Source organism: Galleria mellonella, unplaced genomic scaffold (genome assembly GCF_026898425.1).
Source record: "Galleria mellonella isolate WM207_F2 unplaced genomic scaffold, CSIRO_AGI_GalMel_v1 utg537, whole genome shotgun sequence".
NCBI lineage: Eukaryota > Metazoa > Arthropoda > Insecta > Lepidoptera > Pyralidae > Galleria > Galleria mellonella.
This window is the reverse complement of record NW_026442112.1, coordinates 3,277,894-3,290,712: the sequence shown is the minus strand read 5'-3', so window position 1 is coordinate 3,290,712 and position 12,819 is coordinate 3,277,894. Positions and strand designations below refer to the sequence as shown.

General features: G+C 31.9%; 1 protein-coding gene across 1 annotated transcript in view; it reads left to right on the top strand.

Moving 5' to 3' along the window:
- Positions 1-251: 251 nt before the first annotated feature.
- LOC113512450 (ATP-binding cassette sub-family G member 1) overlaps positions 252-12,819 on the top strand; it is a 59,345-nt gene continuing 46,777 nt past the window's right edge. Inside the window, exon 1 of the mRNA XM_052898717.1 lies at positions 252-528. The gene's annotated coding sequence lies outside the window, so the exon portion shown is untranslated. The remainder of the gene's footprint in view (positions 529-12,819) is intronic.

Sequence of the window (12,819 nt, the reverse complement as noted above, 5' to 3'; positions counted from 1 at the left end):
TTGTATAAAGTATTAAAAATTAAATAAAAATGAGTTAGATACGGAAAGGTTAAATTAAGTTGTATAGATAAAGTACAGTTACTACACATAGATTACTGTTGCATTCAGGGCTCTAGGAATTAATGGTAATATGTTTAAGAGGTGTTATGTCACAAAGTACGAATCGACAATCGATTTGATGTGTCGAGTTCACAAACATTAAACAGCTGGCGATTCGGATGGCTTCGTCTTTGTTCGTTGGCAAAAGCACACAATCACAAGGCGCGCTGTATATCAACGTACTGCCTACGATCCGCTAGTTGGGTTCGTTGAATCGGTCCGTTCGCTAGAATGGGACCTAGTAATACATGAGTGTTCAGAAAGACTGCTCGCCGCGACCATCCGTGTAACAATAAAATATTAACCACTCTATATGCGTAATTTTATTTAATAAAAAAAAAAAGAAGTTTGTGAGTGTAATAAACGTGTTTACAGTGTCTGCCAACGTTGCTCTCTTTTGTGGATTTGCCTTGCAGATTTTTTAATCAGGTAAAATATATTTAAAGTTGTAGTTTATTTTTTATTTGAGAATATTTAATGTATTTTTATGATACATCTGTTTACATATTTTAATAAAGAAATTTTACGTAACATAACCCATTGTCTACATCGTTTAGTGCCTAATACAAAACATTGAGTAAATATTTAGTTGTCATACCTCAAATAAAGAACTTATCTGATCTTATATGAATCTTGTTTGTATGATATATTTTGGTAATTCATCTACATATGTTAATAAAATATATTAAGAATATATTGAAAATTGGCTCAAATATTGTTTCATTTTCCTATGAATATTGCGTTTTTAAAAATGAAAAGAAAAAATCAGAACTATTTGAAGACAATTTTAAATTTTTCAATAGAATTCTAAAAACAATTAGAATAAAACGATGCAATATTCAGTTTAGTAAAAATATTTAAATTCTAGAATAAGATGAAACTAATAGAGATCATGTTGATCCAGATGAGTGACAGGAAATTACTAAAATTTTTAATTAAAATTTTAATCGTTTTAACGATGAAGATTTAGAAATTTCTTATATATATATTCCAAGATAATTGTAGTCAAAGATATCCAAAATAATTACCTGCTAGTGTATTAATTTAAGTATTCGTATCATTTGATTTTAATCATTCTTGCCAACAAAAAGTATAATTCTTATCTTACTATGCTCATAATTTTAACGAAATATATATATATATATATATATATATATATATATATATATATATATATATATATAAAGTTATAATAAAAAGTACACACGTGGACTTATATTTTTTAAAGAGATTTCTTCCAGTCAACCTTGGGAACTCGAATGGAGAAGTTATTCTATAAGATTTGTATATAAAGCATAACATATATGGTGCAAAAATAATACGATAAATAAATTATATATATTATTAGTAGTTATGTAGTTAGTAACAGAGTACAGATAAATATATACCATATATCTGTACAATTTAAATATGATATAAAACTTTTTGTAGAAATATCTAAACTAAATAGGCCTCCTTCGACCATTTTAATTTATTTGAAATTATTGAAGCCCTGTTGTTTCATAACCTTCATTGCTTGGGTACCTCTGTCCCATTCGTGTTTCTACCGTGAGGCAGTTGTGTTTGCATAGCTGTGTTTCGGTTTAAAGGGTGGGATATAGCGTGAATTTACAAAGTACAGAGGAATAACATCTGAGTCCACAGGAATGGTAACGCATGGGAGATGTCATGGGCGAAACAGTATAGACATAACAGTGTTATATCCATGATATTGGTCATATCTATAGGCGACGGTTACCACTTTCCATCAGGTGGGCCGTCAGCTTGTTTGCCATTCTAAGTTGTAAAAAAAAAACAGATCTCTTTTCCACCTCATCTTTGGCCTTATTTTTTGGGGCATTTTGGGGCAATTGAAACAAGTTATAAAGAAAATAACTATCTCTTCTATACATACTAAGTAACGTGGATTTTTTTTATATAACTAGCTCCAAATTAAGAAACAAAATAGGAAATTACCAGTAAGTCAAAAGAGTTCTTTATATTTGTAAGAGATTTGATTTCAAAGTAGATGAGTAGGTAACTCTTAAAATGTAAACATAATATGACATCGTTGAGTTAAATCTTACCATATTTAGGTATTTCAGTAACTACAAAACAGATATTAGTAACACTATGTCAACTGTTTTACTGAATAAATAACCTAAAAAGAGACAAAGAAAATACTTAACAATATATTGTAGAATTACAAAGGATATTACCGTTGGTTTTAGTATTCCCATATTATATTAGAATGCCAATTCTATTTCTTGTTAATTTTATAGCGTTGATGACTATCGCTAGTTTGAGTGATGTATCTTCAACTATTAGTCAGATAGTTTTTGTTACTCATGAGAAAAATCTAGCTATTCTAGGTTACAGCGTCTAGACAGATATGAAAGCAACATTATTGCAGAAAATACATCCAACTTATTACGTTTGTGACTAGTTTTTGTCCTCTACTTCGTTCACATCGATTTAAGAAGTAAGAAAACAAAAGAAGTGAACTACTCCTCGGTGACGTATAAGATGAAAAATATACCAGATTTTAAGCTAGATCTTTAGGAACACAATCGAGGACACTACATCCAATTGGGTGCAGTAGCTTTTATACGACGCCGGAATAAACAAACTAAAGTTTCATCCCAACAACTATCTGAATGAGTGGCGGTCCTTTTCCGTGCGTTTTTCGAAGCACTTTTTTCCACGCACAACCAATCTTTGGAATTGACATCCCGTAGTAGTATTTCCGAACCGATACGACATCAGAACCTTCAAGAAAAAAAGGCCGGCAGCACACCTGTAATGCCTTTGGTGTTGTGGGTGATCATGTGTGGCGGTGGTCACTTACCATCAGGCGAACCGCATGCTCGTTTGCCACCTGTGTTATATATATATAGATAAAAAAAAATTTCAAACATTATCGTTTAGGTTTCTATTGATCTTATTAAGATCCTTTATATTATTTTTCCTTAAATATCTTCCATGTACAGACATTTTCGTTATAATTTTATTACATAAGTAAAGTATTACATTTAAGATATTAGCCAGATATTATAATTTCAACATAAAACTTTGTAAACATGGTCAGGTGAAAGTCGAACATTCTTTTTTAAAAGTAAATACAATTTGGAAAAATAATAATGACAATCAAAAGAACAAAGATACATTATCGTTACGTACAATATTTAAATTGGTAAAGGCCATTAAAGGAATGACAAATTGACAGATTGATTTTTAACTACAGCTCTCTAAACTGTTATCTCTAGTAAGGTAACTTGTGGCTCATTATAGTCGAGTTTTGAACATCTGTAATTCTCTTATTCATTATCAACGAAGGCTTTACATTGAACAGCATCTATGTTAACTATTTTATAAATATTATAGCTAAGTACCTACAGCTTAGTTTTATCTAAATCACCTCCTTGCTATAGTGTTCTAAATTTAATATCATAAACAAATTATGGTTCTTCAGCTTGCTTTGTTGAAGTATGACTCATACATTTACATACACGTTCTTATCATGGAAACTATTATTTATTATATTATTAGTTTTATAACTCTTCTATTTTTTATTAGTCCACAAATTGTTCTTATTGCAATAATAGACAGAAATATCATGACTTCAGCATTCTCTTTTTATTTAAGAGTTTCCTCTTGTCGGTGCAACTAATTTATGCATTTTCTTCCAGCTAATTCTATCCCAGGCCATATCCTTGACCTCCCTATACGACATGACACCTAGTGTTTCTTTTATCTGTCCCATGTAGTTGTTCCTAGGTCTTCCTCTTCCGTCAGTAATAATGTCATGATAATTTCATCATTGTCATTTGTTAAATGTATATTAATGTGCATACACTAATGTACAGTTGGTGCTATTTTTTTGGAATTTTTCGCACACTGCTCTTTTTGTAAGTCTGAATTAACAATAAACTTCTCATAATAAATTCTTACAGGCCACACTATATATGTTTACAGCTTCTAAAATTAAGATATTGATTTTTATGTTTAAAATATTTTATTGAAAATATTTCATATCTATACTATAGAAAAGCTCATGGTATTGATAACAGGTTATCAAATAAGAATAAATATCATTATATACCTAAAGATAAGTGGGATACGGTACTAATCATAGTGCTACTGATTTATAGATACGAACTGTTATATAATACGGATTCTAAGTAGGAACAGGATTATCGAATTAGATATTTGAAATTTTATCTATTCAGATAGCAAATTATTGTGTTCTTTTTTTTCCAATTGTCGAGTAAACTCTTGATTGCACGGAGAAAATAAATGTTCTTATTTATTTGCTTTCACCCGCAACGTCATTCGCGTAACCGGGATATGTTTACAGATCGGGATAAATCTTCATTTTATTAGTACGTTTATATCAAATTTCATAGTAACTGGTTGAGTCATTAAGGCGCTATGATGTCACAAACAAATTCACTTTAACATCTATAATATTAGTAAGGAAATATTAGAAATAAGAGACAAAAATCTTTAAAGAATTAATTTATTAACTAAATAACAATTCTTTATGATTAAAACACTAAATTAATTGATTTAGAACTTAATTTAATTGTAATTTTACATTTTACAATCGTTACGATAAGCACAAGTGTTTATTTCGCAGTTCAATCAAGGAATGCACCAAAGCTTAAAAACAAAGGAGCTACTATGAACACTAGTTTCACACGGGACGTAATTATTATAAACAAACGAATAGGGTAACAAATACGTAGAAGGAACACTACGTGTCATTGTTTCTGCAGTTTAAACATCTCGCCGTTATCAGCTCAACTTAGGGATCCGACAACAGGGCCTCCGTTGTTTCTTGTTCTGCCATCGGCACGCGGTGTTTCGATTGCCATGACCTTCAATAAGGATTCATAGGAACACCATCGACGATATCGAAAGACGTTGTAACCTTTAAAAAAAGAGCACATTCTTTATTGAAAGGCCGGTAGCACGCCTTCAATTCCTCCGGTGTTACGAGTGTTCATGAGCAGTGGTAGTCACTTACTATTAAGTGAGCACCCTGTATATAAAAATAAAATATTAGACATTCTACATACAATAGGCTAAACCTTCGCATGCCTACATGACTAACGACAAGAAAATAGATGCCGAATGAACAATGTACCGCCTATTTTTACTAGCGAATAAACTTCCTCTCTTTTGTCGAATAATAATTATAGTGAGTCATAACTGTATTTTAATCATTTATATTTGCTTTACCCACTTAGTTTTAGCGTTGCCTGACTAGTTTCAGATTCGATCTTGACAATGATGTTTGTTATTATTCATGAGAGAAATAATGTTTGTTAAAGGGACTTACGTTTATGTATGAGGAGCAGAAAGCGTTTGATGCAGCCTTTTTCTCAATCGACTCGATACGAGCCCTTATTTATGAGCACGGTTTATTTTTCTATTATTACCAGAGGGAGACTTTGTACAAAAGTCGATTGCTTGGGTACCTCTGTCCCATTCGTGTTTCAACCGTGAAGCAGTTGTGTTTGCATGCTGTGTTGAAGGGTGGGATATGGCCTGAATTTACTGGGTACAGAGGAATAACACCTGAGTCCTCGGGAATGGCAACGCATGGGTAGTATCATGGGCGAAACAGTATACTCTGTTATGTCCACGGTACTGCTCATGTTTATAGGCGATGGTTACCACTTTCCATCAGGTGGGCCGTCAGCTTTTTTGCCACTCTAAGTTGTATAAAAAAAAACAACTATTCACTAAAAAAAAAGTCATATGTATTTTTCAAGTGTATGAAACTATGTCAAAATACTAGAACTCGAAGTGTTGTCTGTAAATAGATGTTTTGATAACTTGAGATGAAATACTTAAAGGACAACTGTAACACAAGGCTACAAATGTCTAAGTTTTTTATTTCTACAAAAATCAATGATATATCTAATAGAAGTTTGAAATTTATTGTTGAAGTTTTATTGGATAGAAGAAATAAATCAACGATATTGACAATAGAGGATTTATTCCTAGAAATAGTTTGTGCAAAGTTAACCTCAAAAGTATCAAAATGATTTGTAATTCGAATTGTTTACAAAATTATATTATGATTTCATATAAAACAATACATACACAGCTAAGTAGTCCAAGCATAGAATGTGCCACCTTTTCTTTTTTCATGGGTGTCATAAGAGACGACTAAGGTAATTAAATGGTCAATGGATGGGCAGCATCGTCCTTCTTAAATCCTTAAAAGCCTAACTGCCAACCTGCCTGCCAAGCGTGCTAACTACTGGCAAAACCTCCCCTTATGAGGGAAGTCTATGTTCGCAATGGACAGTTAACAGCTGCATGATGGTGATGATATAACTATGTAGGTCCAAGGAGCCAGAAATAAAATTCCTTCTTTGCACAAGCGATTCAACCTTTATATAATTGCAAAACTAAATCTTAGAAATAATTCGTAGGACCACACACACACTTCATCCTCTTCACTTCACTCCACATCAGTCATCCTTCCTCGTATTCCAGTCTATGCATACAACATTCACTTTTAACATACGTTCCGTTTTATACCAATTCCACAATTATATAAAAATATTAGACACCATTTTTAAAATCCTTGACACTAATTAGAAATTTACTAAAGTATTCTTTTAAAACTTTATCAAACGTTTACCAGAGGGAGACTTTGTACAAATGTCGTTTGCTTGGGTACCTCTGTTGCATTCGTGTTTCAACCGTAAAGCAGTTGTGACTGCATGGCTGTGTTTCAGCTTGAAAGGTGGGATATGGCGTGAATTTACAGGGTACAGAGGAATAACAATGGCAATGCATGGGGGGTATCATGGGCGAAACAGTATACTCTGTTATGTGCATGGTACTGCTCATGTCTATACGCCACTTTCCATCAGGTGGGCTGTCAGCTTGTTTGCCATTCTAAGTTGTATAAAAAAAAGCTTATCTTTTACAGCTTCGTTTCACATTATTGCTTTGCTTTGATATTGACCAATATAATATAAATACAATACAAAACAAATTTCTATTCACTTATAGTGTCGTAAGAGGTGATTAGGTGAACAAATACAATACAAACAAAAAACAAAGGAATGTATATCAACTCGAAATTAAGCTAAATACCAAATCGCCGTTTAGCGTAGGTAATAATATAAGGTCATGACTGTTTAAAAGGCAATGCACTGGCAACTCACTTCATAGGCAATGATAGTTATTTCCCTCAATTGAACTGTCTAATAAGTTATTTTTCTAGCAATAAATTAAAATAATCGACTTTAATTATGACAAAACCAGTTGTTTTGATTTAAAACTAAAGTACTAAATCGATTTTGATAAAATTTCTATAAAACTAATTGGTAAGTATAATCGTTCAGGTAAAAAAAAGAATTTTCCAAATCAGAGTTATGAGGTTACAAACATAAAAAAAAATACAACCGAATTGATAACCTTCTTCTTTTTTAAATCGGTTGAAAAAAAAAAACTATAACCGCTTATACATTTTTTTTAATGATAATGGAATGGTAATCCCGCTTACGCTAACGGTATGTGCTGGTAGGACACTAGTCAGGAATGATAGGTGAGAATATAAAGGTAGGTCAGTTAGCCAATCGTGATGAACACAGCTGCAATTCAGCACGATGGTTTCCAGGGGGAACCACGTGGAGTTCGACCTGACAGGGTATATTGCTAGCAATGGAACTAGACGTTTATACTAGGAAGTCCTAGATAGCCTATCACTATCAGATAGATTGTATACTATCTAAGTAAGACATCAAGATTGTCGAATGTAAACAGACAGGAGAAGATTTTTTTTACCACTGTGGTGGCAAACAAGCATACGGCCCACCTGATGGTAAGTGGTTACCGTAGCCTATGAACACCTGCAATACCAGAGGTATTACGCGTGCGTTGCCGACCCTGAAGGAACCTCTTTACCCCCCTTTTGAAGAACCCCATGCTGATTTATGAAAAGCAAAAGATATGTTTATGAATTCAAAGTCTTTTGTTGTCTGTTTATCAAGTACGGAAGAGACCTTGTGTTAAGTAGTTAATGAGATGGATACTCATAAATACACACAACACTAGAATTATCTATACAAGTTAAAAATACACCTAACGTACAAAATTGCCTGAACTTCGCTTGTCAAATATTCATTTAAACCATTATACTTTCAGTTTTTTTTATGGGTGAAAATGGTATGGTCACCTCGCTTGCGCTAACGGGATACGCTGGCGGAGCACCAGAGAAGGGTGATAGATGAGAATGAAAACAGGCCAGTTAGCCCATCATGATGCATTCATCAGGAATTAACCATGATAGTTTCCAGGGGGAAACGCGAAGAGATCGACCTGGTTGGGTATATAGCTAACAATGGGATTCTCAGTCTCCATTACTAACAATCCCTTTCCCCCCTTATACTTTCAGCATGAACTATTGTAAATATTTTAAAGCGAAACCATTCGGGAAAAATATGAAGGAAATATTAACGGCCTTGTTTACTTTATAACGGGATTAAGTGACTTTAAGGTTCGGTGAATGTTCTAACCTACTTTATCAATAGTCATCTATGAATAGAATCGATATAACGAGAGTCCTTGACAAAGAATGGTGATGGATATTTGCTGTTTGACTATATTCTATCAAGAATCACGACATAGCATTAAGTTCTTTGTTTTATCTTCCCCTCGGCGTTCTCTCGAATCTCACGAACTCAAGTTCATGGCCGTGATCCGAGTTTTTTACTTTACGAGAACTGGTTATATTATTTTAACCGACTTCAAAAACAAGGAGGTTCTCAATTCGCCTAATTTTTTTTATATCTGTTACCTCATTGCTCCGTTAGTTGTTAACTCATTTGGATATTTTTTTTATCATATCATTATAATAGTAATTCCATTGTTGGAGTAACGTATTTTCTGGATTTCGTACTAGATAATGGAGGAATTTCGTCGTATGGGTCCCGGCATAGAATAAGAATCTTTTACCATGGGTGTCGTAAGAGGCAACTAAGAGACCATATGGTGGAGGGATGGGGAGTAGCGTTTCCCTTAAAACATCACCAAAAACTAAATTGCTACTAGAGAAATCCCTCTTATGGAGGAGGCTTTGTTCAGCAGAAGAGAGTTAACGGCTGATACAATATTAGAGGAATTAAATCTGTACTCGAACTTGTTTTAAAATAACAATAAAATATCATATACATTATATATCATGCACCATAAATACGACTATAGGAGTGGTCTGAAACAGGTAAAATAAGGAACTTGTTGCACCAGTTCCGATTCCAACAGTTTCACAGACCTGTTTCAAAATAACAACCTGTTACAAAACAACTGCTAATATCACATGCCAATATAACTGCCATTATTAAATTATGACATAATTTGTTTTTTATATCTTAATTTTTAATTGTAACAAGTTTGACATTTCCAATTTTAAAATTTGTAAATATCATTATTGACATGTTTATTACTATTACATTGACATGTGTTGTAATTGATTTATTACATTATTTTTATTATTTATTTTGTAAATTTTAAAATTATAATGTTAACATCGATTTGCCTCTATGTGACAAAAACTGTTACATTGGTTAATAAAGAAATATGAATATGAATATAATACTATATCAGAACATTGTTTCATTGTTCTTGAGTAAAGAACAGCTGCTATCACATTCTATTACAGGTTAATTCTATTATAATTCGTTACGAGAACATGTTCCGTGTTTACTTAGAACGTTGCAGTAAATTGTAAAACTGGAACGGTTGTTAGTGTTTAATGGAACAGTTCCAAGTTGTTATTTTTTAAAACCTGTTATATTCAAGTGTTCCGATTTAAATGCCGCACCTCTAATAGTGTAATTAAAAGATAAATTAATAACCTAAATCATTATATTTATTGACGTCATTTTCGTCGTCAAAATTAAATCGAAATATTCAACCGACAAGAAATAATTTATATTTCGCAAATTCTAAAAATATTTTAGTAATTATTTTCAAATTAATACGTATTATTATTGTATTAGTCCTATATAGATTTTGTTAAATGACCTTATTTGTATAAAACCTATTTTCTTCTTTACTTTCTTAATAAGCTTCCTTAGCAATAAAAAGCAGCATGCATATTTAGATCTAGAGAAGATACATAGAAGAGAGATACACTATCTCATCTACAACCATAATAAAACATATATGTATATATCGAGGCAATATGTAAGAAAATATGGGTCAATACATACATTGAAAATATCTACTCAAAATCTGTAGTCTTATTTTGTCAGATTTTACAACCAATTAACCTAATATACTTCTTTTACTCTAAACATTTAGGTTTTGTTATATTAATTAGAGAGATTTATGAATAGTTTATTGCACAACAAACTCGAAGCTCTGGAGTATTTCAATCAAAATAATGGAGATTTATTGTAGACCGTTCACGGAACCCTCTACCTACATAATAGTGTTTTTTTAGTGGGTGAAAATGGAATGGTAACCCTGCCTGCGCTATTGGTGTAAGCTGGCGGAGCACCAGTGAGGGATGATAGGTGACGATGAAAGCAGGTCAGTTAGCCCATCGTGACGAATTCCGCTAGATTGAACCACGATGGTTTCCAGGCGGAACCGTGTGGAGGTCGACCAGGTCGAGGTCGAATAGGGTGTATTGCTGGCAATAGGTCAGTTAGACCCCAATACTAACAATCTCTTTCCCCTCCACATAGTAGTGTTATATTTATTGTAATTCACCCACGCAAGTTAAATAGTTCGTTGTTGTAATTATTATTTGGCAGTGTCCACTCTAATGTTTGATCGTGGGCACACGTGGTTGTGACTGCTTGGTAAATGAAACTGAAAATTACTGAATTCACTTTCTGATTTATTTCTTGTAACACACACTAACAAGTATTCTGATTGAATAATATCAAATTAATTATATCCTTATATTTTTTTTAATTATTGATATATAGTCCCAGAGATAAGCGTGCTTGTCCGAGCGTCGAACGGAAGAGAGTGGGAATCAATGACAATCCTAGTTACATTTTTTATTTGATCATAGACTAAAATATACTAAGATCCTGCCTATTAAGAATAAATTATGAATATAAAAATGAGATTTAAATATGTTGAAGCACTTAATATTGCGTAAACAGATAAAATATCTATGATACTCAAGGATAACAATAAATTATTAGTACTAATTTTTATAAATAAATTTTCCTTAATTAATTATAAATTGTAAATTTGTATTTTAATTATTGACACATTAATGGTTTAAATTATTGTCACGTAGTATTTATATTGGATCGAGTTTTTTTAATTGATTGAATAATTAAATAATTTAAATTTAGAATACAGAATTGCGCGTACTCATTTTTTATAGTACGAATATTGCAAGCAAGATTATGCCTTGTAAAACAATTTGAAAACAATAGATTTATATAAAATAGAATTAAGAATTTCATCTATTTGGATGTTGATTAAGAACGCGATATAGAATACGATGTTACATAGTGATAAACTGTTTTCGATCTGTGATAGAATACACAATTACACTGAACAGTTTACCGCAATTATCTGTCATTGTTAGGTAATAGCTACCTATATTTGTACTTATGGTAATGATTACCTGTATAATAATATGTTAAGGTTGTGTTGCAAAGATTTTACGATTCAATACCTTAGCTATTGCATGTTATTTATTTATTTATATGCTTTTGTACTATTGATCACTTTTACTATTGATGTTAAATTATTATAAAAATCTACCGAGATGGAGTTATCCCTTAAAAGGATTTTTTCCAGCCTTGAGAAGCTGAAAGGAGAAAGTTACGTCAAATATACAATTGTGTTTAAACCTAATTAGAACAGATCTTGTTCTAAGTTTAAAAAAATTAAGAATAAGTTAATGTTTTTTTAAATGTTGAAACCTATTATCATTAATAGGTTTTCATGTTTTTTATGAGGTTTAATCACGTATCAATTTAGTAATGACTGGGCATGTGTTTAATTCAAATGAATGTAATACAGCAATTCTATCCTAATCTTTAATAATATGTACATGTGAAAGTGTAGTATACATATATGTTTATATATATATATATATATACACACACATACATACATACACACAAATACAAACCAAGATATAAATATAAATCTACATTTCGTACATTAATTAATATAAGTTTAATAATAATCATTCAGCCGTTTAAGAGCTACAAACATAAACGTCTTTACATATTTTCAGATTTATAATATTAAGCTTTTACCTGCAACAAAAAATGCAACCTGTAAAAATTTACAATAAAGGAAACAATAAAGAATATTATTTATCTAATTATTCTGAAATGTATTCCAGAGTGGAATACGTTTACGTCACAATCACAAATTTACATTTGTACATTGTTCAATATACATATCGAGCGAGAACTACGGAAAAAACAGATGTATTAATTAGACTATAAAACTGTAAATCCTTTCACTTTCTAAAAATATATTCGTTTAGCAAATGGATACATTTTGCGTGGGTGTATAACGGTGTAATAACAGATGGAGACCGACGGAGTGGCGGAATAAGCAACTACGAAATAATAAATATTTTGTTATTTCTGTCTCTTAACATACGAGTACAGTTATATGAGGTGACCATCTACTAAATGTGAAATAAAACTAGGTAGGTATCACCATATCCGCATTTAACTGTCCACTGTTGAACATAGTTCTTTCCTTTGGGGGAGAGGC